This window comes from Saimiri boliviensis, chromosome 1, assembly GCF_048565385.1.
Source record: "Saimiri boliviensis isolate mSaiBol1 chromosome 1, mSaiBol1.pri, whole genome shotgun sequence".
NCBI lineage: Eukaryota > Metazoa > Chordata > Mammalia > Primates > Cebidae > Saimiri > Saimiri boliviensis.
The window spans coordinates 19,885,493-19,908,291 of record NC_133449.1 but is presented as its reverse complement, the minus strand read 5'-3'; the positions used below and the strand labels follow the sequence as shown (position 1 = coordinate 19,908,291).

General features: G+C 47.3%; 1 long non-coding RNA gene across 1 annotated transcript in view; it reads right to left on the bottom strand.

Moving 5' to 3' along the window:
• Nucleotides 1-14,656, bottom strand: part of LOC141583688 (uncharacterized) — a 35,219-nt gene extending 20,563 nt beyond the window's left edge. Inside the window, exon 1 of the long non-coding RNA XR_012516463.1 lies at nt 14,532-14,656. This is a non-coding gene — a long non-coding RNA (uncharacterized LOC141583688). The remainder of the gene's footprint in view (nt 1-14,531) is intronic.
• Between the last annotated feature and the right edge of the window lie 8,143 nt (nt 14,657-22,799).

The window sequence follows — 22,799 nt, the reverse complement described above, 5'->3', positions numbered from 1 at the left end:
GAAAAAGGAGTGTTTGTGTTTCTTTAAAAAGGAAAGCATGGGCCGGGCGCGGTGGCTCAAACCTGTAATCCCAGCACTCTGGGAGGCCGAGGCGGTTGGATCATGAGGTCAAGAGATCGAGACTATCCTGGTCAACATGGTGAAACCCTGTCTCTACTAAAAATACAAAAAAATTAGCTGGGCATGGTGGCACATGCCTGTAGTCCCAGCTGCTTGGGAGGCTGAGGCAGGAGAATTGCCTGAACCCAGGAGGCGGAAGTTGTGGTGAGCTGAGATCGCACCATTGCACTCCAGCCTGGGTAACAAGAGCGAAACTCCGTCTCAAAAAAAAAAGGAAAGCATGGGCAGGATGCAGTGGCTTGCGCCTGTAATCACAACATTTTGGGAGGCTACAGTGGAAGGATTGCTTGAGCTCAAGAGTTCGTGACCAGCCTGGGCAAGAGAGCGAGTCCCTATCTCTACAAAATATTTTAAAATTAGCCAAGCATCATGGTGCAAGCCTGTAGCTGCAACTGATCAGGAGGCAGGAGTGAGAGGATCCCTTAAGCCCGAAAATTCAAACCTACAGTGAGGTGGAGAAGAATGCACCGCTGCACTCCTGCTCAGGGGACAGAGCAAGAGCCTGTCTCTCTCTCTCTCTCTCTCTCTTTTTTTTTTTTTTATTGTTGTTGTTGTTGTTGTTTTATTTTGCTTTGTTTGGTTTTGAGATAGAGTCTCACTCTGTTGCCCAGGCTTACTGCAGCCTCCACCTCCTGGGTTCAAGCGATTCTCCTGCCTTAGCCTCCTGAGTAGCTGGGATTACAGGTGCACACCACCAACCCTGGCTAAATTTTGTATTTTTGGTGGAGATGAGGTTTCACCATGTTGGCCAAGCTGGTCAGGAATTCCTGACCTCAAATGATCCACTGCCTCAGTCTCCCAAAGTGCTGGGATTACAGGCGTGAGCCACCACACCCACCGATCCTGTCTCTTAAAGAAGGAAAAAAGGAAATCTTGGTAGAATCTGAAGGAAGCCTGTGCTCTCTTTAGGGACAGTACATCCACAGCTCGCATAACCATGTATCATTTCCCTCTGGGCTGGTGGCATGGTAAGCCGGGCCACTGAGCACCCAGACGAACCCTTTGCTATGCCCATGCAGGTGCTTGTAGCTGGGTGGCTGATGTTGGTCTGTTCAAAACTCCTTCTAACCAGGGAGGCAGAGTCCAGACCAGGTCATCTTTTGAGGAGGTCAATGCTGGGAGATGCTGGGTCCTACTTGGTAAGGACCATTCTGGAATCCTCATTCTGCAGAGACATTCTCAGCCACATGCCCCAGTCTCAGCCTGAAGTCCCCCTAAGCTCACTGTGGATTTGATTTTATTCTTATCATATACTGATTTTATTCTTTCTTATGAAAAGAAAAAACCCTTGTATGCTACTTACTGTTCTTAAGAGAGTTGCATCAAGCACAGTACAACCTGTTCCAGATTGATTAGACTATGACAACAAAGAAAGAAAACAGGCAACGCTTAAAAACTTCCAGGCTGAGCACGGTGGCTCACCTGTAATTCAGCACTGTGGGAGTCAGAGGTGGGAGGATCACTTGAGTCCAGGAGTTTGAGACCAGCCTGGGCAACATAGCAAGACACTCCTATTTATTTAAAATCTATGTATATAATAATTTTAAAAACTTCTTAGAACTCTCTCTGAGAACTCAGACATTACGCTTGCCTGCTGCCCATTGACCCTGCTTCAGATGAGGTTATAAACTGGATATGACAACACCCCATCATTTCTGCCCTTGGGAAAGTAATAAACGGGGCCAGAACATCTCCCCATTTTGATGTGATGATTGTGCCTGGGCAGGTTGGCTGTGGCTCCGACTTGAGTTCAGTAGAGATCACATTAGGCCAGAGTTCAGAATGCAGACCTCCACCACAAAGGGAAAATCGTAGCGCAGCTGAAGGCTACCGGTAGTGAGAAGAATGCCTGAATATCCTTTAACATCATGTTAGCAACAGACTAGAGAAACGAGAGAAAAGGAAAATTGACAAAGACAACACCAGCCTTTAATGTGTCTGTCTCTCGGTGAACATATTGTCTTACTGAATTTTTAGAAACAGGGCAAGGGAGGAGAGAGCCATGTTAATTTGGGGCACATGACTGGGAGAGCATGACTGAAATGTAGATGCATGTTCAGAGGACCTGAGCTGGGACTTCCAAAAGTATGCATGGATGTGTTTGTGTCTACATGCACATGTGTGAGTGTGTACACATAGCGGTCTCCAGAAGCGTGTGTACACATGTTTACGACATGCACATATATGAACGTGGTAGGAGGGGTCCAGGAGTGTGCATGCATGTGTTCATGTATAAATGCATGTGTGTGAATGTATACACATGGGGACTTCAGATACACTATGTAGGAGGACCATCTCACTTGCCTTATGAAGTTCACTGTGTTACTGAAACTTCCTGGAATGACCAGCACCAAAGCCACAGCCATGGTGAACATTAGGGCTGGAGTTGGTGTGAGATGATAAATACGAGCCGTGGACAGAATTCAAGGCTAGAAAGAAGAGCTGGATATCAGGCAGGCCCTAGGGAGCCCCAGGGAGCATCTCTTCCTCTGTTGAACATTCTCTGGACACCAGAATGACCAACCTCACAGTCACTAGTCACCACAGCTTCCACAGGCAGGTCTCTGTGGTCCATCTATATCTGCACTGTCCTCTCCTCCCTGGGGTAACCAGGTCCAGGAAGATGGGCTTATTGTAGAGACTGTATTTTTATTGAGATGGAGTCTTGCTCTGTCGCCCAGGCTGGACTGCAGTGACACAATCTCAGCTCACTGCAGCCTCTGTCTCCTGGGTTCAAGTGATTCTCCTGTCTCAGTCCTCTGAGTGTTGGGATTTCAGGCAACCACCACCACACCTGGCTAACTTTCATATTTTTAATAGAGATGGGGTTTCACTTTGTTGGCAGGCTGGTCTTGAACTCCTGACCTCAGGTGATCTGTCTTAGCCTCCCAAAGTACTAAAATTACAGGTATGAGCCACTGTGCTTGACCAAGACTATTACTATTCATCAAATATTCAGCCTTCCTCTCCCTACCTCTGTGGAAGGATTATCAGCCCCCATTCATTGACGTGGAGTCTGGCTATGTTACTTGCTTGGACCAATAAAACATTGGAGTGACAAGTAGTTTCTCTAAATATGCTTATGTGGTTTGGTTTGGTCTGTTGAACCTCTGCCACCTGCTATAGGCAATGTCATGCCCCCGGTAGTGGCTACTGCTTCAACCTTAGTACCTAAGATAAGGATAGACTCAGACCAGGGTAAGACTCACAGCAAGCCACAGCCTGAAGCCAAGCCACAGCTGGCCCACTGACTTGGGAACAACAGTTAAATGTTGTTATAAGGCCGGGCGCGGTGGCTCAAGTCTGTAATCCCAGCACTTTGGGAGGCCGAGGCGGGTGGATCATGAGGTCAAGAGATCGAGACCATCCCGGTCAACATGGTGAAACCCCGTCTCTACTAAAAATACAAAAAATTAGCTGGGCATGGTGGTGCGTGCCTGTAATCCCAGCTACTCAGGAGGCTGAGGCAGGAGAATTGCCTGAACCCAGGAGGCGGAGGCTGCGGTGAGCCGAGATCGCGCCATTGCACTCCAGCCTGGGTAACAAGAGCGAAACTCCGTCTAAAAAAAAAAAAAAAATGTTGTTATAAGCCACTGAGATTTGGGGGCTATTATTCAGCACTATTACAGTCAAAGGTAGCACCAGGAGAGAGGCCCCAGCAGGAGAAGACCCAGAAGGAACACAACCGCACGAATAGTGTTTCTCCTCCCCATGGCCCCTGCACCACAGATGCGCACAAATTTCCTTATTGCCTACCCCCGACCCAGTGTAACCCAGTACTGCGATCTCCCAAAAACCCCAAAGTAAAAGGATTAGAGTTAAAGCTGAGAGATATGGGGTGCCTACGTTCCGTTCTCAGAAGAAAACAGGGCTGTGTCTTACAGGGAAAATCCTGTTTGGGACCAAACGCTAAGCTTCAGGCAGGAGAAAGCGTAGCTGGCTGGCCCTGTAGCTCCCCTCCCGCAGCCCCACCCTCTTGCCCAGCCCTGAGCTCCGTCTCTCACCACGTGGCCCTCTCTCGCAGCCACACAGCACAAACGATTTCCACTGAAGAAAATCCATCAGTTCCATTGATGGAACCGAATGTCCACACTGCAACAGCCAAGGACACTGGCCAGGCCCAGGGCCCCAGAAACTGGGAAAGGAATTCCAGTGGCATCCTGGAAGAACGCCACAAGGCCCCACTCAGAAATAGAGCAAGCAATACATTCAAAGGCAAGTTTAAATACACATGGAGCACTTTACTTCTCCAGCCTGGAAAGTCTGCTTGGTGTCCTGGGGATATACCATGTGATGCAGTCATCCCCCCGCCTCACCCCCGCCATTCACAGCCATAGCAACAGCAGAGAGGGTCTCACTGGGTGATAGCACTAACAGGTAACCGAGGTTGACCAGGATATACAGGCTGGTGACCAGGGGGATGGCGATCATCTGTGCCCATGCCAGGTTCCGCTGTAGGATTGGGGAGAAGAGGGCACATGTTAGCCAGGGAGACCTGGCTCAGGTGATCAGGACGAGCTCCATGGCACAGCATTAAGCTCGTCCCTGCAGCAGGGAGTTGTGCCAGGCCCTGGGGGATGAGCCAGGCCAAGTACCCCTCTTCTATGAGCTCACAGTTCCCACAGCCTGGACACGCATTCAGGCAGATGGGCTGGGAGTCTGTGAAGGTCACTAATTAGAGTCAGAGCAGTAGAGGTACAAGAGGGCAGGCAGGGCTGGGAAGAGAGAGGAGTGATCACCAAAGCTTCTGGAATGAGGAGGGCCTGAAGCTTGGCTCTCCTTGAAGAATGGAAGAGATTCAGGTGGCTAGGAAGGAGAAGAATTTTCAGCAGGAGTTACCAGAAGAGCAACCACAGATGGGAAACAGGGAAGGTAAAGATCTCATTAGTCTGCTACTCCCTGATGAATCCCCCTGGAAGATCTCAGGACCCGCTGCTCCAACCCCACCTAGTTCCTGGGTCCTCAGGAACTGGATCAAGGGCCATGACACTGGGTTTCTATTCTGACCCTCGGCTTCTGCAACTGGAAATGGGGAATCACTGGGGATCTGTAAAATAGGACTCCTCACTGCTCTGCCTCTGCATGGGTGAGACCCAGTGGAGAAGATAGGCTGGGAAGGGTCTAGACACAGGGGTTTTGGGCACTTGGACTGGTTTGCACTGTTGCAGCCTCAGCCTCCAGCTGACCTACAGTCCCCCAATAAATGCACTGAACAGAACATTCAGTGCATACTGAGGAATGAATGAAAAGTGCGTTAAACCTGAGTGTAGACAGCTCACTCCCACTCTGCACCCCCAGCCCTAAACACAATTCTGAAGCCAAGAGCAAATGGAGGGAAGGAGACTCCCTCTGGACCCACAGAACTGTATGTAAGATTGTCCAGGCTCAAATCAGCCCCAGATAGGCATCTTTAGATCCCTGAGTAGGAAAACATTTTAGGAGAAGCCATGTCTGAGGCATCGCTGGTCTCCTGCAGGGCTTGACCTAGGTGTCCTTTGGCTCACCTTGGGAAAGACAGGCAAGCACTTGCAAGCCTTTCTCCTCCTTCGATGTTTGGGCATAGTGCCAGGCTGTGCATTGGAACACAGAGTTGCTATTACTGACATTTAAAATGTAACATTCAAGAAAACAGAGAAGAGGTGATTCTTTACCGAGATGCAGGCAGATACCTTGCAGAGCTCAGCACAGACCAACCCCCATGGGGGCTGCACCAAGGTCCCAAACAGGCCTCCTCCCAGCCACCAGATAAGGCCCTCCCCACATTTAAGCATCTGCTTCTTATTAGCATATCTACTCCTCTTCAGCATGATATAAAAAGCAATTTTCAGATCTTTCTGCCAGGACTAAGATCTGCCTACAGAAAACTTCGGAGCTGGGTATGGAAGGGAAGGCATGGTGGCACTGAATGGTAACCTCAGGACTCACTTCTGGTCCCTGTGATCAGCCCCAGCAACGAGGCTGTCCTCACTCCCCCGCATGGTTCCTTGTGGCTCAGACATGCCTCACCCTTTTTGGCATCTGGATGATTCATGGCTACTCCCCGTAGCTGTGTTGCTACAGGCTGCATCTGCCCTTGGAGGCTGGGCTCCAGACTCCTCTCCCAGGAAGCCTCATTGAGCTTCTTTGGGCTGCTCTGCCTTCCAGGTCACCCTACCTGGCAGGCCACATGGCAAATTTGTGAAAAGTGAAGCCAATTGCACAGCAGTGGATTCTTATATGAGGTGGGTCCTCTCAGGTTCCACCCAACTCTAAAACTGGGGACTGATGGAGTCTCACTCTGTTGCCAGGCTGGAGTGCAGTGGCATGATCTTGGTTTGCTGCAACCTCCACCTCCCAGGTCCAAGTGATTGTCCTGCCTCAGCCTCCCAAGTAGCTGGGACTACAGACGTGCACCACCATGCCCAGCTAATTTTTGTATTTTTAGTAGAGACAGGGTTTCACCATGTTAGCCAGGATGGTCTTGATCTCTTGACCTTGTGATCCACCTGCCTCAGTCTCCCCAAGTGCTGGGATTACAGGGGTGAGCCACCGCACCCTGCCTAAAATTGGGGATTCTTACAAAAATTAGCCTGGTATGATGGCGCATGCCTGTAGTCCCAGCTACTTGGGAGACTGAGGCAGGTGAATCGCTTGAACCCAGGAGGCAGAGGTTGCGGTGAGCTGAGACTGTGCCACTGCACTCCTGCCTGGGTGAAAGAGTGAGACTGTCTAAATTCAGGGATTCTGAGGGCAAAGGAAATTGCCCCAACCACCACATAGGCATAGCTGCTAACTCCTCATCACTCCAGTGCTGGAATTACAGCTGTCCCCAAATAAAGCACCCAGATGAGGCTGCCTGTAGCCAAAGTGGGCCAGTAGAGTGGAGAGTTCCCTCCCACAAGGATGGGCTTCAGCAAGATGAGCACCTACCATGCATGGCCCAGCCCCACAGTCAGAGGGCGGGGCTTGGTTTGCTTCTGAACTTGACCTCATCTTAAGGAGCTCTCCCACCAGCTAAAGAGCTGTAATCATTGCAGAGCCCTGTGCTGTGCCACAGACAGGTTTTTTAGCCAAGACAGCAAGAACAGTCACATTTTCTAATTTCATGCTCAGGTATCTTCATTCTTCACTCAAATCCCAGGAAGTCTGGGCATAAAGCTGGCCCTGGTTTGGCAAAGGTTTTGCAGTTTCTTGAAAAAAGTATGAAATAATCAAAGATACACCTAACATGTGCTTTAGAGGGCAAAGGCAGAGCCAGAATCCCAGCATTCAGAGGAATGGCCTTATGTTTGCTTTGAAACTCACCTTTGTCAAAAATGCTCTATACACAGCAAGGATCAACAGACTATGGTGCTAGACCAACTCCAGCCCACCGCCTAATTTTGTAAATAAAATTGTATCGGAACACAGCCCCACTCTTGTATTTACCTTGGCCATTTCGATGCTACAACCGAGTCAAGAGTTGGGTCAAGAGTGACTTGACTTTAAATGCTAATCCCCGGCTGGGCACGATGGCTCACACCTGTAATCCCAGCACTTTTGGAGACCCAGATGGCTGGATCATTTGAGGTCAGGAGTTTGAGAACAGCCTGGCCAATGTGGTGAAACCCTGCCTCTACTAAAAATACAAAAATTATCTGGGCATGGTGGTGGGTGCCTACAGTCCCAGCTACTCCAGAGACTGAGGTGGGAGGATCACTTGAATCTGGGAGGCAGAGGTTGCAATGAGCCGAGATCATGCCACTGCACTCCAGCCTGGGTGACAAAGTGAGATTGCATCTCAAAAAACAAAACAAAACAAAATAACAAAATAAAAATAAATGCTAATCCCCCAGGAGACTTCTGATTAGCCCCAACTTTGGGAATGCCCCCGAATTATCTAGTTGATGTATGATTCTTTGTGTGAAAACACCTATTCACTGTAAGTTTCACCTTTCCTGCAAAACAACCTTTGCTGTTGGTCCATACAGCACAGGCTGTGACACCCATGGCAACATACATGTTCCTTCCAAAGCACAAATACTTTTTCCCCAACATAAAAGCCCTGGGTCTCGGGGGTGGGGTGCAGTACAGAGATCTACCTGTCTTGCAGACACCCAAGACCACGCTTCTGTCTGCAGGTTCCTCTGCCTTCTATTGACAAACTGGATTTGTCTGCCTCATTCTTTGGTTTCTCAGCTCTTTTGGTGGTTGGGGCCACTTTGCATATATGGCCCTTTCACAGAACACTCACAAAGCCTGAAATATTAACTCTCCGGATTCTTTATAGCAAAGGTTTGCCAGTCCCTGTGCTAAGCATGGGGGCTTGTCTGGTCAAATCTGAAACCCCTATTCTTTCCTGAGTCCAGCTCTGAACCTTCAGAGAAAGAGGGCGCTCTGAACGGAAGGAGCCAGTGCCTCTGCTTATAGTTCCCAGTTACCTCCAGAACCAGCCTGACCACAGGTGAACCATTCACCTGAGAGGTGCACTGTCTACCTGTGTAAGGTACTCAGAGGCCTAGCCATCTTCCAAAGATAATTGTCTCATTGATATCCCAAAGCCTTGTGAGGTAGGCAGGGCAGCTATTAGAATCCCATTTGATAGGCAAAGAACTGATGCTCAAGGAATTACATGCAAAAATAAAAACTAGGTCCCAGAACTCCTTGGTATCCAAGATGCCCGTCTTCTCTGAACATCTCCCAAACCCCACTCCAAGGAGCCTTTGCCAAGACTGTGAGAGCTGTAATGGCCCTTAGACCAGCCCAGAGGACAGAGGAAAAGATGAAGTTCTCATTCCGTGAGAATTTAAAACTTCTGCAGGGAAAAAATAAAACATATAATACCCCAGACAAATATATTTAAAATGGTAAAGAGTTAATATCTGTAGTAACCAAAGATCCAAATGTTCCACTTGAGTCCCAAGCTGTCCTGAAGACCGTCCCTACCAGGGCAGTGACCAGTTGCCCCAGGTCCCACAGGCAGGATGAGCCAGGCAGGGTTGGCTCTTCCCCTGTCCCAAAGTATCCTACGTCCCGTGGTAGCTCCCACGCTCTAACAGCTGTGAATTAACTACCTGCTGCAGTGCTCTGGAGAGAATGATCCAGGAGACAGACATAGAGCTGAGGCGTCAAGCATGGTCTGTTACAGGCAGTGTGGCCTCAAAATCATTTTCCCTTTCGAAACCTCAGTTGTCCCATGTACAAAATAGGCTCATAATGCCTACCTCTCAAAGCAGAAAACAGAGACTGTGGGTGTATTACTAGAAAGTTCTATGCTTATTTGCACAGTGATTATTTCTATAGTTACATAAACGAATCGAGATGGTCAGTGGGCCAGCATGCAAGTCTCGTGAGTGCAGGAGGGGAACCCACATTTCCAGCTGGATTGCTCATAGTCTTAGTCACCCCAAATCTGGATGATTGCACATCCAATTATTGGAGTTGCTGAAGTTCAGAGATTGTACCCCTAGAAGCGACGTTATGGACTCACATGTGGATTCTGGAGCTCCTCCATCAGATAGTTGTTATTCCAGCCATCAAAGGACCACAGGCCAGGTGTCGTGGCTCACGCCTATAATCCCAGTGCTTTGGGAGGGATGAGGTGGGTGGATCATTTGAGGTCAGGAGTTTGAGATCAGCCTGGCCAACATGGTGAAATGAAACCTTATCTCCACTAAAAATGCAAAAGTTAGCCAGGTGTGGTGATGTGAGCCTGTAATCCCAGCTACTCGGGAGGCTGAGACAGGAGAATTACTTGAACCCAGGAGACGGAAGTTTTGCAGTAAGGTCAGATTGCGCCACTGCACTCCAGCATGGGCAACAGAGCAAGACCCCGTCTCCAAGAAAAATTTTAAAAAAGAACCACAGGCCCTGGTAGAAGGGCCAGAAGGCCATGCCGATGTGCCCCACCTGCTACATCATGGGGGAAGGTGACAGAAGGGTTCTGTGCAGCCCCAGCCCTGGCCCAATACCGCCCCCCAAGGATGACCAGCAATGAGAATACTTCGGTAGCCATGCACGCGCTTGTCAGCATGGCGGCCAACCTCGAGCTCCAGCAGGTAGCCACCATCAGCAGGAGGATGCTGGTGACAGCCACACTCTTGAACACAGCCTGGCACAGTGAGGCACGGCCAGGGTAAAAGGGAGCCATTGCATTCTCAGTAAAGCTCAGAGAAACAGCAGAATGGTAGCTGGTCTGGCCACCAGCACATACGCGTAGATGACCAGTAAGGCTGGCAAGGAGACAAAGGTTGACAAGATGTAGGCATTCTCCCCCCAGATTCAGGGGGAGGCAGGAACAATGCACCCAGCCCAGCATAGCACAGGGTGCCCAGCATAGCCAGGAGGCCACAGCCTGCCCAGACCATAAGACTGGCCCCAGGACTGCCCATATGGACTAAGACCCCCTGTGGTGACATGAAGATGCCAGAGCCAATCACACAGCCAGCGATCAGGGATACAACACTCCACAGACCAACCTCCCTTCATAGCCTCAGCCCAGGCACCCCCGCCCCCGCAACAGGCGCCTCCTTACTTCTCTCCATCTCAAGACTTCAGCCAACACTGCCTCTGGTTGAGCGGAAGCTGGGGCTTTGATGCCCATCTATCCTGTGGAGTTCTTATAGGAGTTAATGATGACAGCGCTGGAGGGAGTCTGAGCTAGCAGCCAAAAAGCCAGGGCATAGTGCGTCAAAAAAAAAAAAAAAAAAAAAAAAAAAAAAAAAAAAAAACTGAGGCTTCACTGATCTAGCCCACACCTGTGCAGCTCAGACCCTGGTACAGGGAGTTTGCTAGAGCTATTTGCCAACACAGCCCAGAAAAGGTCAAGGAAAGAGAGGTTTTTTGTTTTTTGCTTTTTCTGAGGTGGAGTCTCGTTCTGTTGCCCAGGATGGAGTGCAGTGACTCCATCTCAGCTCACTGCGTCCTCCGCCTCTCGGGTTCAAGTGATTCTCATGCCTCAGCCTCCTGAGTAGCTGGGATTACAGGCACAGGCCACCATCCCTGGCTAACTTTTGTATTTTTAGTAGAGGCAAGGTTTTACCATGTTGGTAAGGCTGGTCTTAACTCCTGACCTTGTGATCTGCCCACCTCAGCCTCCCAAAGTGCTGGGATTATAGGCATGAGCCACTGCACCCAACCAAAAGAGAAGTTTTAATAGAAATCCCTGTTGCACTGGGCATGGGAACTCACGTCTGTAATTCCAGCATTTCGGAAGGCCAAGGCAGGAGACTCACTTGAGGCCAGAAGTTCAACACCAGCCTGGGCAACATAGCTAGACATGCTATTGATGGCCATGTTCTCAGAGTCGAGAACTGTGACAGGAACTGTGTGCACTGCAAAGCGTAAAATATTGACTAGGTGGCATTTTTCAGAAAAAGCTACTGACCCTTGGCATTGGGCACAGACAGGAAGAATTGGAGCAGGAGAAAGAACAGAGTAGATGGCATACACAGACTGAGGCTGGCAGGCTGGCTTTGAGCACAAGTAAGACATTTCATGAAAAGAAATATTTCAGACAACTTTGCAGAGGCCTGGAGATCACATATGATTAAGGTGGTAAGAGCAGGAAATATGAATTTTTGATGTCAACATAACCTCTTCATAGGATAATGGGACATTAGGATTTTCATGTTATTCTCATGAACACTTTTGTGGGAGAATCATCAGCCCATTCCACAACTGTCCTGGTTAGTAGATGGCTCATACTTACAGAATGGTACTGGTCTCTACCAAAAAAATAAAATAAAAAACGTATACCAATGTGGTGGCGTGTGCCTGTAGTCCCAGTTACTTGACAGGCTAAGGTGGGAGAATCGAGGCTAGCTTCAGCCCAGGAGGTCGAGGCTGCAATGAGCCACAATCACACCATTGCCCTCCAGCTTAGGCAACAGGGTGAGACCCTGTTTAAAAAAAAAAAATAGGCCGGGCGCGGTGGCTCAAGCCTGTAATCCCAGCACTTTGGGAGGCCGAGGCGGGTGGATCACAAGGGCAAGAGATCGAGACCATCCTGGTCAACAAGGTGAAACCCCGTCTCTACTAAAAATACAAAAAATTAGCTGGGCATGGTGGTGCGTGCCTGTAATCCCAGCTACTCAGGAGGCTGAGACAGGAGAATTGCCTGAACCCAGGAGGCGGAGGTTGCGGTGAGCCGAGATCGCGCCATTGCACTCCAGCCTGGGTAACAAGAGCAAAACTCCATCTCAAAAAAAAAAAAAAAAGATAAAAAAGGAATCCCTGTTGCCCAATTCCACAGCAATATGTGAGGAATAACAGTTGGACATGTGCTTTGTACATCAGAAGCAGCTGCATCAGGAACCTGGGAAATCTTTGCAACAGTTTTATCAGCCAAGCTATCAGGAAACAAAGGTTGCCATGCAGTCAACCTATAATTAAAGTTGCACAAACCCTACCCGGAAGAAGACAGGTGGGGCAGGCCACAAAAGCACTTTTTAGCATCCTCACCAGTAGTTCCATAAAGATGATCATTTTTTCTGTAGCTCAATGGCAGAAGTCATGCACAGTAGTGAACAATGGAAATTTCATGGTGTCTGGCAAAACAAGCTCTTAATTTGGCCCAAACCAGAGTTTTTTTCTTTTTTTTTTTTTAAATTTAAGTATTTTAATGTATTAAAAAAAGAGATAGAGAGAGATGGGGATCTCTCTATGTTGCCCAGGCTGTTCTCAAACTCCTGAGCTCAAGCAATCCTCCCACCTAAGCCTCACAAAGTGCTGGGATTACAGGCATGAGCCACCATGCCTGGACCAGAATTCTTTCTGATCATCAAACCAGTAGCCATTATTTTTCCAATTTTGTTTTTTGACCTCTGGTGCCCAATTCTGTCCATCTTTAGTAATTGTTCTAAGATCATCTTTTGGAAACTTTTCCAACTGGCCATGAGATTTGGTCAGCAGGAGCTCTAAGGACAACATTTCGTATAGCGTTATCAGCAAAGTGCTATCCTTCTGACCTCCACGAAGTCTAGTTTCAAATGTCCTGGAACCTTAATAATGGCCAGAGCAGCAGGGAGCTATTTTGCTATGTCTTTTATATGAGGTTCATTATTTATTTTGTCTCTGTTAGAAAAAAGGAGTCCCTGAGCCTACTCTGGCTCAGGAGGCTTTTCTGATACAAAAATTGTAAAATTATTCTCACTCCCCTACATTGCCCTCTGTTAAATAGAAACAGGGGGCCAGGCATGGTGGCCCATGCCTATAATCCCAGCACACTGGGAGGCTGAGACAAGTGGATTACATGAGGCCAGAAGTTTGAGACCAGCTTGGTCAACATCTCTATTAAAAGTACAAAAATTAGCTTGGTGTGGTGGTGCACACCTGTAGTCCCAGCTACTCGGTGGCTGAGGCATGAGAATCGCTTGAACCCACGAGGCAGAGGTTGCAGTGAGCCAAGATCCCACCGTTGTACTACTTCAGGCTGGGTGACAAAGCGAGACCATGTTTCATAAAAAAAAACTAAACAAAACAAAAATAGAAACAGGGATTGATTTATGTCCTGCTCCTGAACACATGTAAACTTTGTGCAAAAATATCTTCTATGAAAAGGATTTGTCATCTGTAGACTTAATATCTAGGAGATGTCTTGAGATGTAAAATACCATCCTCTGGGTTGTGGGATTTTTGTTTTCTCCAAAAATACCCTGATATTTAAAGTTTTTAAAAAAAGTTTTAAATTAAAATTTTAAAAAATATGTTTAAAGAAAATGAGAAAGTAAAAAAAAAACAAGTCAGAAAACATCTCTGCTTCTACAGTCTTTCAGAATCATGAGCAAGTTCGAATGCATATCTACTATCTGTATAAATGTTAGTGGTTTTTCTCTTGTCAAGGAAGCAGGCTTGAATGAGGGCAAATAGTTCTGTCTGCTGGGCTGAAGTAGCTAAAGCAAGGGGGCTGCTTCAGCAAAGGAAGTGGCAACAGCATAACCTGCACGTTGTTTACATCCTGTATGAGCCACCTATAAACCAGGACAGTTGTAAAATGGGGCTGATGATTCTCCCACAAAAGTGTTCCTGAGAGCAACATGAAAATCCTTATGTCCCATTCTCCTATGGAGATGAATGAAGTTATGTTGACATCAAAAACTCACGCATCCTGGACAGGCACGGTGGCTCACACCTGTAATCCCAGCACTTTGGAATGCCAAGGTGGGCGGATAGCCTGAGGTCAGGAGTTCAAGACCAACCTGGCTGATATGGGGAAACCCCGTCTCTACTAAAAATACAAAAATTAGCCAGGTGTGGTGGCAGGTGCCTGTAATTTCACCTACCCGGGAGGTTGAGGCAGGAGAATTGCTTGAACCCAGGAGGTGAAGGTTGCAGTGAGCCAAGATTGCACCATGGTACTTCAACCTGGCCAACAAGACCGAGACTTTGTCTCAAAAAAACAAACAAACAGCAACAACAAAAAAACACAGCTCACACTTCCTGCTTTTACCCACCTTAATCATGCATGATCTCCAGGCCTCTGCAAAGTCTTCTGAAGTATTTCAGGGACTTCTCAGAAAATGTTTTAGCTGTACTCAAAGCCAGCCTGCCAGCCTCAGTCTATCTATGGCACCTACTCTGTTCTTTCTGCTGCCCCAATTCTCCCTGTCTGTACCCGGTACCAAGGGTCAGTAGCTTCTTCTGAAAATACCAGCTAGTCAATATTTTAGGCTTTGCAGTACACACAGTCCCTGTCACCATTACTCAACTCTGCGACAAAGTAACCATCGACAATATGTCAACAATGAGTGTGGCAAGTTTCCAATAAAACTTTATTTATGAACAATGCAATTTTAATTTTAGTTTCATATAATTTTCTTTTTTTTTTTTTTTTTTTTTTTTTTGAGACGGAGTTTCGCTCGTTACTCAGGCTGGAGTGCAATGGCACGATCTCGGCTCACCGCAACCTCCGCCTCCTGGGTTCAGGCAATTCTCCTGCCTCAGCCTCCTGAGTAGCTGGGATTACAGGCATGCGCCACCATGCCCAGCTAATTTTTTGTATTTTTAGTAGAGACGGGGTTTCACCATGTTGACCAGGATGGTCTCGATCTCTTGCCCTTGTGATCCACCCGCCTCGGCCTCCCAAAGTGCTGGGATTACAGGCTTGAGCCACCGCGCCCGGCCCTCATATAATTTTCATATATCATAAAATATTTTTTTTGTTTCTTTCCCTCAATCTTTTTGAAATGTAAAAACCATTCTTAGCTCACAGGCCATAAAAGAAAGGCAGGCAGCAGGCCAGGTTTGTCTCACAGGCTGCAGTTTGCCAACCGCTGCCCTGGACCCGTGACACTGCAGTGGGACTGCTCACTCCTGTCAAAACGCCAGTGTATCCCAGGATGCTGCCTGCAAAGTCTGATGTGGCCTAGACTTTGCAGGGGCCTGGAGATCATATACGAAAGCTTCCAGTCCTCAACATGCTGGGAGGTGCTGGGATCCGTGCAGATATGAAGGACATTGCCTTTCCCCAACTTTGTGAAATACCTTGTCTCCTCAACCTGAAAGCTTCAGTTGCCCATATGCCCAGAGATAATCAAAGTTGCAACCACACAATGAGGTCATATCCAAAGCTGACTTGAGTCCTCCTCTTACAACCCCACCCAGGGGTGGATCCAGGTTTTGCAGCACTTGAAGCATGTAACATTTAGAGGCCCTCTTTTAGGCTGGGCACAGTGGCTCACTCCTGTAATCCCAGCACTTTGGGAGGCCAAGGTGGGTGGATCACGAGGTCAGGAGTTCGAAATCAGCCTGGCCAATATGGTGAAACTCTGCCTCTACTGAAAATACAAAAATTAGCTGGGCGTAGTGGCATGCACCTGTAGTCCCAGCTACTCGGGAGACTGAGGCAGAAGACTCTCTTGAACCTGGGAGGCGGAGGTAGCAGTGATCTAAGATCGTGCCATTGCACTCCAGCCTGTGTGACAGAGCAAGAAAAAAAAATTGAAGGCCCTCTTTTAATACAAGATGGGTGCAATGGCTGCATCAGTGAAAATGGTGGAATAAGAAACTCCCAAAGTCTGTGCCTCCCTAAAATCAATGAAAAATACTGTAAAAATTAACTTTTTCAGAATTCCTTTTTTTTTTTCTTTGTAGAGTTAGGCTGTCACTATGCTGCCCAAGCTAGTCTCAAACTCCTGGCCACAAGTGATCCTTCCACCTTGGCTTTCGAAAGCTCTGGGATTACAGACCTGGGCCACTGCACCCAGACAATTTTTTCAGAATTCTGGAAACTAGTCAAAAGCTTGCAGTAATCAGGAGAGTGTTTAAGCTAGTAAAACAGTCACATCCTGGTAAGAGCAGGGGGCTCTGTGGCATTTTAACTGACTCTGGTCTCCTCTTCTCTCCCCAGCTCAGTGGTAGTCTTGAAAATAACAGCCTTATCCCCAGTATTAGAACGTGTCTCAGAGGGAGCAGAATGGGAACACAAAGCATTGTCATTATTTGTTCTGACTGTCGGTGGCTCCCTGGAAGTGCAACACAAAAGGTTTGCCCTTATCTCATCTAACTTGGAACTCAGCCAAGCTAACACAGCAGGTAGCAATTGCTGACAGTCAGGGCAAACAATAGGCTAACCAACACGCCTGGATGGAAAGCCTGGGGAATGAGCTCCTTCGGGGAATAAGAACTTTGAAAACCTCTGATAGTTTCCTGGAAATCTAGAAGGCTACATACCCAAAGCAGTGCGTATGCTCAGGAAAGACCTGTTGAGGCTCTAAACTTCCACCTCTGGTTGACCTTCCCTTCAGGCTCTGTTCAAGCAGAAATTGAGGGCTAAGGTACAATTGCAACGCACCCGACTGAATGATGAAGATGTGTCCCAACACGTACAGAGAGCCCATCTGCAAAGACTGGGAGATACTTCGAGGAAAGCTCTTTCTAATCATTAGCTGACTTCTGTAAGTCATGGATAATGGAATAGAATTGAGAGTGTATAGAAATAAACTCAAATATTTATGATCAACTGATTTTCAAGAAGGGTGTCAAGATCATTCAAGGAGAGTTGTCTTTACAACAAATGATGCTGGAACACTGGATAGCAAAGTGGAAATAAATGAATTTGGACTCTACCAGGCATCGTATCTAAAAATTAACTCAGAATGGATCAAATACTTAAATGTAAGAGCTAAAACTATAAAACTCTTAGAAGGAAATAGTTATGAGTCTTCATGACCTTGGATTAGGCAATGGTTTCTTAAATAGGCCACCAAAAGTATAAGCAACAAAAGAAACATAGATAAATTAGACTTCATCAAAATTTAAAATTTATCATCAAAGGGCCCTAACAAGAAAGCGAAAAGACAATGTACAAATGAGAGAAAATGTGGTTGACCCTTGAACAACACAGGCTGGAACTACATGGGTCCACTTACATGCAGATTTTCTTCTATCTCTGCCACCCTAAGACAGCAAGACCACCCCTTCTCTTCTTCCTCCTGCCTTTAATTTTCTTAATAACATTTTCTTTTCTCTAATTTGCTTTACTGTAAGAATACAGAATATAATACATATGATATCAAAATATGTGTTAATCAACTGTGTTATCAGTAAGGCTTTCCATCAACAGCAGTCTATTATAGTTAAGTTTTTGAGAAGTCAAAAGTTATACTTGGAGGCCAGGTGTAGTGGCTCATGCCTGTAATCCCAGCACTTTGGAAGGTCAAGCAGGAGGATCGCTTGAGCCCAGGAGCTCAAGACTAGCCTGGGCAACATAACAAGACTTCATTTCTACTAAAAAAGAAAAAAAAAATTAGCCTGGTATGATGGGTCCTGGTGTGAGGGAGGACTGCTTGAGCCCAGGAGTTCAAGATCAGCCTGGGTAACAGAGTGAGACTGTATCTCAAAAAAAAAACAAAACAAAAAACGGTTGTATGTGGGTTTTGGTAGCACGAGATATGTAGGGGTGGGGTGTCAGTCCCCTGACTTCCACATTGTTCAAGGGATAACTGTATTGGCAAATAATATTTCTGATAAGAATCTAGAACCCAAAATATATAAAGAACTCTTACAAGTCATCATCAAAAAGACAAACAACCCAATGTTTTAAATGGGCAAAGGATTTGAATAGACATTCCTCCAACAAAGATATCCAAATGGCTCTCAAGCACATGAAAAGATTCTCAACAGTCATCAGCCATTAGGAAAATGCAAATCAAAATCCCAACGTTGGTGAGGATGTGGAGAAATCTGAACCCTCATACATTGCCGGTAGGAATGTAAAATGGTGCAGCCGCTATGGAAGATAGTTTGATAGGTCCTTAGAAATGTAAACAGAAAGTTACCATATGACTCAGAAATTCCACTCCTAATTGAAAACACATGCTCACACAAAAATGGGTACACAAATGCCCATCAACTGATGATGGGTAAATAAGCTGTGGTATGCCTATACACCAGAGTATTATTGAAAATTTTCAGCCATAGAAAAGAATGAAATAGTGGTACGTGCTACTATCTGTGTGAACCTTGAAAACATTATGCTGAACGAAAGCCAGACACAAAAGGCTATGTATTGTACAATTGCATTTATATAACAATGTCTAGAATAGGTAAATACGTGGAGACCAAAAATGGATGAGTGATTGTCAAGGGCTGGGAGGAAGGGGAAATAGGGAGCTACTGCTTAATGGGTATGAAGTTTCTTTTTGGGGGTGAAGAAAATCTTCTAGAATTAGAAAGTACTGATGGTTGCACAACATTATGAATATGGTAAAACTCACTGAGTTATACCCTTGAAATTGTTAAAATGGTTCATTTTGTGTTATGCAAATTTCATCTCCAGTTTTAAAAATTAAACAAAAGTTTAGCTGCAGAGCTCTGGAAGGGGCCTGTGCACGTGTCTGTGTTTTGTTCGCTTCAGGGGAAACTGGCCTCTGTTCCCCCATCACCAACATGGCAGGAAGTGCAACTCACCCTGTGGTTCTCCCCCATAACCCAAGGCCCCTGGAGCTTCATACACTGCTGTGAGTCAGTCTTCCTGTCAATCACCTGCTGCTCCGCTGGGAGGGTAGAAGTGCAGACATCTCCTGAAGACTAGACCCAGCCATCACCCGCTTCTAGAAAGCCCCATCTGTTAGCTTGGCTTCCTCCATGGCATGATGTACACCAAGTACCCAGAAAATACAGTGCAGTAGATACATGAAAGACTGCTCATAAAGGCACAACTTTTGTCTAAAACTAGCTAAATATTAATCCAGCCCTAGTGAGGCACTAATGTCCCCCATACTGAGCCTCTGTAATGCAAACAGAGCCCTAGAGATGAGCTGATCCAATACCATCTTCTTTCCTGGCAATGACCATGAAGCTCAATGTATGGCAGAGCAGGGCCCAGGACACAGGTTCAGCTATGACTCCAGCCAGCCTGAGTGGTGACTTCTGTAGCCTCCACACACAAATATTAGTGAACTCCGCAAAACGTTCCTCCCCAAAATGGCATCTGTGTACAAGTGGGGTGTCAGGTGACTGCTCAGCAATGGGAGTGAAGGGCTCTTAGGGATGGGCATGTGGGACACTGTTCAGCCTCTGGTCCTTCCTCTGGACTCAGCCACAATGCCCTAGGTCCACCTAGGTATGGGACAGCACATGGGCACCCATAGTTTGGTCTGTGTCTGGTAAACTTTCAGTCTGGTCTGGCTCGGGCAGGTCCTAGTGACTGTCCCCTCATTGATCCGCCCTCACTTCCACCAACATGGGTGTAGAACCCTCGGAGTCTCAGCCACATCCTCCACCTGGCCTGAGGCTTAAGCTGGTCACCCCTTAGACTCTGTGATGACACCACACTGCCTCTCAAAATCGTAGCTTACTGATTTTCCACACTACTGCCAAGTACCTCTTGCTGTGGAGCCTGTAAGAACAACCTCATCTTTTCCACTCCACGTGGGATGCTGGGACACACTCGCTCAGGCTCCGCCCCTAAACAGCCACACCATGTGGCTTGCACAGGGTTCACCTCCAATTGTTGAGATTGCCCTGCATACCGGTCCCTTCCTAAAGTCGCAAACAGGAGTGAGATACAAACCCCTCTGCCTTCGGTTTTCCCTTAGTCTGCTTATCTATACACCACCCCCCCACCAGATGAGGGGCAGGAGGAGGAAGTCTGAGCCCACATACCTGATCTTTTATTTCACCTGTCTCTCTCTCTGTTATCCTTGCTATACCCTATCAGGTCAAAAAGCTCATCTTCCCTGCTCCTGACTGGGTGGAACTCTTCTTACCTCATATCCTCCTTCTTCCCTGGGACAGGAGGCTTTGGGGGTTGTTGTGGACTCAACCAAATCCTTGCTTCTTTATGGGAGAATATCTGTGATAAGACCCTCAAGCTTGGCTCTTTATTTATTTATTTATTTTATTTTATTTTATTTTATTTTATTTGAGATACAGTTTTGCTCCTGTTGCCCAAGCTAGAGTGCAATGCTGCGATCTTAGCTCACTGAAACCTCTGCTTCCAGAGTTCAAGCGATCCTCCTGCCTCAGCCTCCTGAGTAGCTGCAGATTACAGGCATGCACCACCACACCCAGTTAATTTTGTATTTTTAGTTGAGACGGGGTTTCTCCATGTGGGTCAGGCTGGTCTTGAACTCCCAACCTTGGGTAATCTGCCCACCTCAAGCCTCCCAAAATGCTGGGATTACAGGCATGAGCCACTGCACCTGGACAGGGTTGGTTCTTGAAAGGAGAACCAGAGGGCATCCAAAAAATAGGGATTACCAAACCCCCAGTGGCATTGTCCTAGGATCCCCCAATACCACCCTCATCTGCCACAAACAAGCAGGATCTCAACAGACCAGGGCTCCACCCTTTGTGCTCCTCGAAGAAGAAAAGGGCAGCGAGCCCGAGGAAAGATGGGTCAGCTACCCAAGCAGCAGCGCTTCTTCTGTGCCGGTATTTTTACAGAGATAGAAAACAACCAAAATCCAACAACCAAACAAATAGAGAAATCAAATGTCCACAAAACCACTAATCTCAGTCTCCGCTGTGGTCTTCATGGCTCTCACGGAAGTGAGCCCCTCAGGGGTCAGGGAGCCAAGCATGAGAAAAGGGCTGGGCTTGACCAGGGCCCATGGGCGTGGTTGTCTGCCAGGTTGCGCCAGCCTCATGAAGATCCACTCCTGGCCTGACCCAACCTGCATCCAGGGCCATTCTTTGGTGGTGTTTCTTAGCACCATCCAGGCCTCACTGTTTATTGGGTTTCTACCTCCTATCAGCAGGACCCACAGAGCCAGCACTTAACCACGTTGGCTTAGCAAGAGCGGATGGAATGGACTAGTCCTATAGAATGGTGTGGCTGGATCTTAAGGTAAATGATCCCAGTATCTAGACACCTACAGGACACTGTCAGAGCCAGATACTTGCTAAGGAAGTCCCCAGACTCCTGGGTGCTGCTCCTTAAACTCCCATTCGTGGGAACTGTCCTCTGAGCCCAAAGTAGGTGAGCCTGCCCACTAAGTGGTCACAGCTGTGAGGCTGGTACGTGTCCTATTACAAGCGTGAGTCACCGCACCCCGCCTGTTTCTTGGCTTTTTAATAATTGCCATTCTGACTGGCATGAGATGGTATTTCATTGTGGTTTTGATTTGCATTTCTCTAATGATCAGTGATGTCAAGCTTTCTTACATGTTTATTGGCCACATAAATGTCTTCTTTTGAGAAATATCTGTTCATATAGCAAGGATTTCTTGACACCAGTATTATCCAGGATATCCAAAGCCAAGTGCTACACCCTGGGCTGCTCCACTTCACCTCAGCCAGGACCCTCTCCCTGGGCTGCTGGGGGAGGGAGAGGGTAGAACGGAGGAGTGGCTGCTGGGGCCCCCTCCAGACAAGCATTCTGGTCCACAACCTGCTGCTCTAGGAGTTCCTTCCCAGCACACTCTTTCCCCAGCCAGATCATTCCATTTTTGTCCCCATCATTTGGAAAAATGTAGTTGCTCTTAGCTTAATGGTGCCTTCAGCAACACAGAGCCAGACAGGCTGCTCAGACACAGCTCCTTGGATCTCTGGTCACGAGGGGCCTTTTAGGAACCACTGAGGCCTCACACACCCTGGCAAGGAGCCCAGGGAGAGGGTCCCGAGTGAGGTGGAGTGGAACGGCCCAGGTTGTAGCACTGGGCTATGGATACCTGGAAAATATTGGTGTCAGGATATCCTTCTTATATGAACAGACACTTCTCAAAAGAAGACATTTATGTGGCCAATAAACATGAAAAAAAAAGCTCGACATCACTGATCATTAGAGAAATGCAAATCAAAACCACAATGAGATACTATCTCATGACAGTCAGAATGGCAATTATTAAAAAGTCAAGAAACAGGCGGGTTGCCATGGCTCATGCCTATAATCCCAGCCCTTTGGGAGGCCGAGATAGACGAATCACCTGAGGTCAGGAGTTCAAGACCAGCCTGGCCAACATGGCAAAACCCCATCTCTACAAAAACTTACAAAAATTAACTGGGCATGGTGGCATACACCTGTACTCCCAGCTACTTGGAAGGCTGAGGCAGGAGGATCGCTTGAACCCAGGAGGCGGGGTTGCAGTGAGCTGAGCTCACACCACTGCACTCCAGCCTGAGCAGCAGAGTAAGATTCTGTCTCAAAAATTAAGTCAAGAAACAACAGATGCTGGCGAGGCTGTGGAGAAATTGAAACAGTTTTACACTGTTGGTGGATATGTAAATTAGTTGAACCATTGTGGAAGACAGTGTGGCGATTCCTTAAGGACCTAGAA